The following is a 6,918-nucleotide window of genomic DNA, read 5'->3' as shown; positions in this document are numbered from 1 at the left end:
AAGTTAGTAGTGCCAAAATCATGGTCTTTATCTTATGTTCCTAAAAGCAGCAATAGGTGCTCTTCTTGTCACGCTTCATTTTAGGCAATGTTGCCTCCTTCCCCTGAAAAACAGAGTACCCTGTTCTTTCCACTTCCCCAAACTAAACCTTATGGGCTCCTTATTTCGACTTCGCAGAGGCAGAGGAAGGCGAGGAGGGATTGAGTTGCATGTTGCAGAGGTGAGGATGGGCAGAAGAGGACATGTCCCCATTGCTCAGGGCCACTGCTGGCTGTAATTTCCCTGGGCAGGGTATTACACCTGCGCAGCCAAAGATGGGCCTCTGTGGCTGAGCACCTCATGCTGGCATCAGCTCCTGAACCTCCTCTGCCTTCAGTTTGGCAAGTGCATATAAGCAATAGTTTGCAATTGGTTTAGTCTAGGTTGAAACACACTAAGTTGAAAGAGAGGCGTTTCTGGAGCTGGCTTAAGAGCTCATAATTTTGAAGGATAGTGCAGCTGGAAGCAACGTTGTGGGCTTTCTCACTCAGATCCAGCAATGCATCTCCATGTACATATCCGTGCTGAGCTTTTAGGAGGTGGGCAATAATTGCCAGATAGTCTTATGGCATAGGTGGATTTCATGATTTAAGTAGGGCAATGGAAAATTTTAGTGGCAGAAGCAAGATTTGAATTTTATCTTCCACAAAACAGGTTAGTGCCCCGGAGATTGCTTATCAGTTCCTCCCTTCCTGTATGAAATACATTTCCTATACCTAGCGGGCCACAGCAGCAGGGTGTTCTTTGGTGGGTGACTCTGGAAGTGAGACTGCACGAATGCCCTGGGTAGTTACGTCTGCTCGTTTTCCGCTCCTTGCCAAGTGCAGTGCTCTGCCTTTTCTTCTGTTGTACTTCATGTACTTTTAGTGTTCTGCAGCTTATTGTCAGAGTTTGCAAACTCACAGACAGCAAAGCCATGCAGTTTCACAAAGCAGTGAATCAGAGTTGTAACTGGAGGAAGAATGGAGTAATTTATGTCTGCACACATGGTCTCTAGCTTGTGATTTATACCTGGAGGAGGTCAGCAATCTTGTCTGCAGGCTTCTATGCTAACCAGAAATGGAGAGGTTTCCAGGGTTCCTTCTGTAACACCAGGTTTCATGACTTCTAGAATCTTTTTAACTGCAACGGTATTGTTCTGATTTTCATCTGAGGGCAAGGAGTTCACTCTCTTCTGCTTGTGCCTTTTATTGACTTAAATAAGTAACCAGAGAGACTCTCTTGGCCCAGCTCTACACTTGAATGATTTTTTTGGTAGTTTCTCCGGCTCCCTGTCTGTGATTCATGACTGGACCTAACCTTCACTCACACCTATGGCCAGAAACCACTGGTTGTTCCTTTTCACTTTATCCTTCCCCTATATCTCTGTTTTTAGTAGGTCAGTTTACACCTCATCTTCATGCTTTGTACGCTTGGTGTTGTGGGGCTGCATACATGTGTGCGTGGTAGGCCAGGAGGTCAGTGTTTGCTTCCCCTGCAGCATGGCACTAGCAGTAGGGGTTTGCTCTGGTCAGGATGCATGAAAGGCATGTCTGACTCCCGAAATATCCCCTTCCCCAAAGCATGATGCAGTGCTGCCTTGGCTAGGTGACAGGGAGATGGCCGCTATCAGGCCACAGCCCCGAAATCATGCTGCCTGAGGTGCACAGCACAGTGTAGCAGCTGGTCCCCATGATCTCCCTGGCCAGAAGTATTTGGTTGCTGGACCACAGCCTCACTGCCTGTGATGCCCAGTGCCATGTGGCAAGGTGAAGGCACTCATGGTGCAGTGCCTATGTGAGTGGGGTATAATCTAAATGAGAGTGACTGGGGCAGGAGGTGGAGTTGGGGTTCGTGTTCAGGGCAGGAGGCTTGAGGCATATGCGTGCTCGAGACTGGAAATAGCTCCCCAAGTTGAGCTCCTATGAAAAGTTCCGTTTCAAGCAACCTTCCTCTGCATCTTTTGGACTAGTATGCTTGCAAGGCACCTAATGCTAATATTTGGGGGTGTTGGGTACTGCACCTGCATACCTGTTCAGCCAGGAATAATACTGGGAAAGACCTCAAATCCCATCGAAGTCCCGTGGGGTAACAGCAAGTTGAAAAAACTCAACCAGGATCAGAGGAGAAACAAGATTGTCCAAGAGGGGGTTAAAACATCACTCCACACAGAAAGGTCTGTAGGCAATAAAGAGCAAAACCCTACCTCATACCTGCCAGTTTTTTCTTGCCCTGTCCCTGCAACAAAAGAGGAGGAGGATGGTCTCAGATTTGAAGGAAAATGCTTTTTGTACAAACCAGCCTGCTGTTTCCTGAGGCTGCTGAGTGAAATCATTTAGCAGGGTTACGAAAGGGCTGGATACCATGTGGGCGTTAATAGCATTTGCAGCTATGTAAGCAGCAGTAAAAACAGCACAGTAATCAAATCTCATCCTTCAGAGGGGAAGCTGATCACCTGAGTGGGTCTGGGATTTCCCCCTTGCACAATTGCCAGGTACCTTCACAGGCTAATTGAAATGTCGAGCGCTGGCTGGGGCCAGGGGCACGACAGTGGCTTGATGGATCTAATCTCTGAACAGACAGAGCAGCTCTGGTCACGCTCCTGCCCCGAGGCCTGATAGCTCCCCCGGTACTGCTATCTGTTATCTCTGGCTTTGGCTTTCTGCTTTTTAATTTTGTTTTGTTTTGTTTTGTTTTTTCTCTTGAACTGGGCTTCAAGTGCATTGCTCTGGCAGAGTCATAACTGCTGGATGAGATCTCCCCATCTCCACTTGCTGTTCCTGCAGCTTTCTTTGCTGACTTTTAACCTGAGAGCAGTAAAAAGGGTAGCTGAGAAGAGGCAGACGTAGCCCTGGGCCCTGACCAGACCCAAGGCAAGAAACATCTTACTTCCTCTCGTTACAGCTTTTCTGTCCCTCAACCGTTGGTCTGCTGGCTCTGCAGGCGACTGGCTCCAGACCAGCTGCCTCTGCTGTAAGATGCAGCATCTGTCTCAGCCTCCTCTTCAGCTTCTTTTCATTTTCTTCGTGCCCGTCTGCCTCTACTTCCAGAAGCAAGCTCAAATCCTGAGGGCTTCCCGTCTTAAATCCAGAGGGGCAGCTGAGGCTCATCCCCAGTGGGCATTTGGGTCATCAGCAGCCTGCCTGATGGGAACAGGGAGGAAAAGGGCTCCTTTTCTCTGAAGAACCACCTTCGCGTTTCTGAACAGTGGCCGATGCCCATGAGGCTTGAACCTTGGGCCACCAGTGCACACAAGTAGAAAGAAAGGTGGATCTCTACTTGTAGAAAGGAGGTTGCCAACTGTCTGGTTGTAGACATAGGAAAAATGTTCTGGAGGTTGGAGTGAGGATAAAAAAATGCAGTTTGGGTGCACTCTGTGCAAAACCTCTGTCATTACCAAGCATCTGGCTGCCCTTCCGCCCCTCCACAGTACCTTCGAGAACATCTCCTTGCTCGTCAGGTCCCTCTCAGCACAAAATCTTACAAATCTCCCCATCCGTCATGCTCTGGTGCCAGCTGTGCTGTCACAGGCAGGGATGGTGAAGGGGCAGGTCTGACTTTACACCACGCGTGGTACAACTGCAGGTCGCTGGGAGCGTGGATGCTGCTCAGTCCTGGCTACAGCAGCATCCCACTCCCTGGGGTCTGCTGTGGTGCTTGCGCGGCTACCGGCCAGCTCAGTTGGGCAAGCTGGCCCAGCAGAAAGCCGTGTGCCTTCTTTTTCCTCTGGGCTGGATTTTGGGTGAATCACTGCCTTGAATCATCCCCTGTGACCGCAGCGAGTCTGGTCCTAATGCCAAGGAGGGACGAGTATGTGGCAGCAAGGCAGGCTGCTGCTTCTGGCAAGCTGTGCCTGCATCAGGGTTGCCTTCCTTGGAGGTGTTCGGGCTGCAAAAATATCTTTGGAAAACATCTGGTGTGCTTCGGGAAATAATGGGAAGTGATTTGGGAAGTGATGCCCAGAAGGGAGATGGCCAGGCTGGTACGTCTGTCTGATGGGCTAATGGCAACAAAGCCTGGCCCAAAGTCTTCAGCTATTCACCTGGCTGTGGGACAGGCACTTCCCAAGCCTTTGATTTCTGCCTTTACATTTTTTTGCCTTTTCTCATCCTAACCAGAACTGGTTTTGTGGAGGGGCTGGAGCAAAACCATCAAAGCTAATAGTTCTGGCATTCCCTCTTGGTAATACAGAAGTGTTTGCTGAGGTATTTTAGTTCCTGTCTACTGCTTTTTTTCCAGGCGTGTTCTTGCTAAATTTAAACAGCCATCATGAAAGTGCTCCAGCTAGCTGGGCTGCTGAACAGTGCTCATGGAGAGCTCCAGGATGGGCTGAACCTGTGGTGGACCACCTTGCTGTGGTGCTCTTGAGACAGAGCAGTGGATGTAGCCGCAGGGCTCTGCTCTTCAGCTGTCGCGCAGGAGGGGGTACCGGCAAGGTGATGCCTTGAATCCTATGGCTTGTGCTGGGGAGAAAACCTCAGTCAGCAGTGGGCCTTGGCGAGTCTTCTGGCTGCAGGAAGTTGGAGGAGCTTTGTCTCTTTTCTATAGCTCCCTCCCTCCTGCTAGCGAGGAGAGCGTGGGCAAAGCCAGGTCCTTCTCCAAGGGTGCCCATGGAGATCCTCAAGGAAAAGCCAATCTTTTGAGAAGGAACTGGAGCGCCAAGAACTTTCTCTGAGGGGAGTGTTTATCCTATTATTTTCTGAAAATCATTTCCTACCACGTTGGGGAATTAGCCAGCCAAAGTACAAATTACCCAGCAAGGAAATCACTACCTCCAGATTAATTCCTAGCTGTTTTGTCTCTTCTGTGTTTGGCTGATATAAGCGCTAGGTAAATATTTGTACAAGATGGAGAACTGCCCGCTGTTTTTTTCTTTTCCAAGGGTCAGAGAAGTGTCAGCCATTGGCACTTGTGTGCAGCTGGGCTTCTGTGTTTGCTGCGCAGCGGGCTCCGTGCCAGCCGTGCTCAGGAACTGATGTGCAGACGAGCCCAGGAGTCACCACGGTGGAGTGGCCCGTGTGGCCGGCTGTGGTGGCCAGCATCCTCCTCCCAAGAGAGGAAGGTTCCTGACGCTTCATCCTGAGTTTATTCCACAGAGCAGTGAAGTCCTGAGTTTGACAATGGAACCAAAAAATCTCTCCCCTGTGCACAAAAGAAAAAAAACTGCTTCTCTTGGTGTCCTCTCTCAGTGAATCTCCAGGAGTGAACTGACTTTTGTTGCCATTTTTTTTTTTTTTTTTTAAATTATTCCTGTTTTACATGGTGGTTCTCTAATTTAGCCAGTCCCAGTCTTCTGGATCTCTTCTCTGGAAAAAAAAGTGTGCTGCCCTCTCCCAGTCGTACAATAAGACCTTGAAGTAGTGAGTGCTGAATTTCATGCTGACTACAAAGTCTTGTTTCAGCCCCGTTGCAAGTGGGGCCATGTGTCCAGCTGCAGAACACTCAGAAACGGTGATTCCTGCCTTGTTGCTCTGAATGAGGTGGAAGCTCACCAGTTATACATTATTTTATGTGAAGACATAGGAATGTCTCCCTTCTTTCCCGTGACAGTCACTCCTTGAAGCACGAGGTGTGCTTAGCGGCGTTAATCAGTAGGTTACTCACCCAGAGTGTCTAACTGAAAAATCTGCAGAAGATAAATACTGATGTTGATATTTTTAGTCATAGACTTAAGCACATAGCATCAGGTCAGAATCTGCGAGTGGGAAGATCTAGATCCGAAATTTGTGGCTGTTAAGCATCTAACAGTGTCTGAATGAAACCCACAATCTAAGCCAACACTTATTTCAGGAAAGCAGGACACCCTAGTTGCCTGAGTCTTGTCTCTCACTTGCATCTCTGACTACTTACTTTCACATTTTCCACATTTTTTGCACTTTCTTTTCATTAATTGTCCCTTTTTTTTTCACCACATTGTAGGAGGCAGCTTCAGCATCTTTGCTTTCTGCTCACCTCTGCCAGAGCTGGCAGCACCCAGATTCAGGAGCAAGTAGAGACAGAGTTTTGCAACCCTGTTTGTAGGTGCAATAACAGGCCAAGAGTTTAGCGCAGCCAGGGAGGGGGATCTGTCGAAGAGTCATTTGTGAACTGTAGTTCCTGGGGTTGTTTTGGGTTTGCAGTGGCCTCTACATAGATCAGAGATGTTTGGGGGCTGATCTCAGTGATGTGGCTCCAAAGCAAACTGATGGAGCATGCTCCTACTCAAGCCCCAGCGAGTCTCCCGTGCTGCTGGGTTGGGTGGGCCTGCTCAGGGTGGGTGGGTAGGGTGAAGATGGGTGTGCTGGCTCCGAAGCAGTAGGGGTTTCCCCAGCATTGGGCCGTACAGTCCCCTCGGAGCACGTCCCTGCCGCTGCTGGCTGCAGGAGCAGTGCGGAGGGCTCAGACCTTTTCGTCTCAAAGCTCAGACTTGAAGCTGACAGGATGGTTCCCTACACATACCAAGGCAGCCAACTTTGCTGGAGCTTTGGGGATAATTTCGATTTCTAAAGAAAACGGGAAGAGATCCTGGCTCCACTCCCTGGTACGTGGCTATTGAGCTGGTCTGCCACCAGCCTGGGAGAGGCAAGTGCTCACAGAGGTTTCGGCATTTGTGCTCCTCACAATTAAGCTGTCATGCAGTGTGGGCACAGCACTGAGCTGCTGGCAGGTTGGTTAGTTGCTGACGCAATGCCAAAATGTTTAGCAGATCTGAAAACTGCATAGTGTGAGCCACTGTAACACTCCTGGGAGACCTGAGCTCTGCTCACCAGCACTGCCTGGTTAGTGGTATGGGCAGCAGTTATGGAGAGCTACAAGGTTATGCTGCATCTGGTCATCTTTGTTGCTCCTAAACCCAGGAGGCCAACAGACTTCTACAAGGAAACCAAAACTGATCCTGGCTTCTGGATCAAGCAGACTGGG

Source organism: Tyto alba, unplaced genomic scaffold, assembly GCF_018691265.1.
Source record: "Tyto alba isolate M040663 unplaced genomic scaffold, T.alba_DEE_v4.0 Super-Scaffold_21, whole genome shotgun sequence".
NCBI classification, from domain to species: domain Eukaryota; kingdom Metazoa; phylum Chordata; class Aves; order Strigiformes; family Tytonidae; genus Tyto; species Tyto alba.
The sequence above is the reverse complement of the archived record's forward strand: the minus strand, read 5'-3'. Positions refer to the sequence as shown.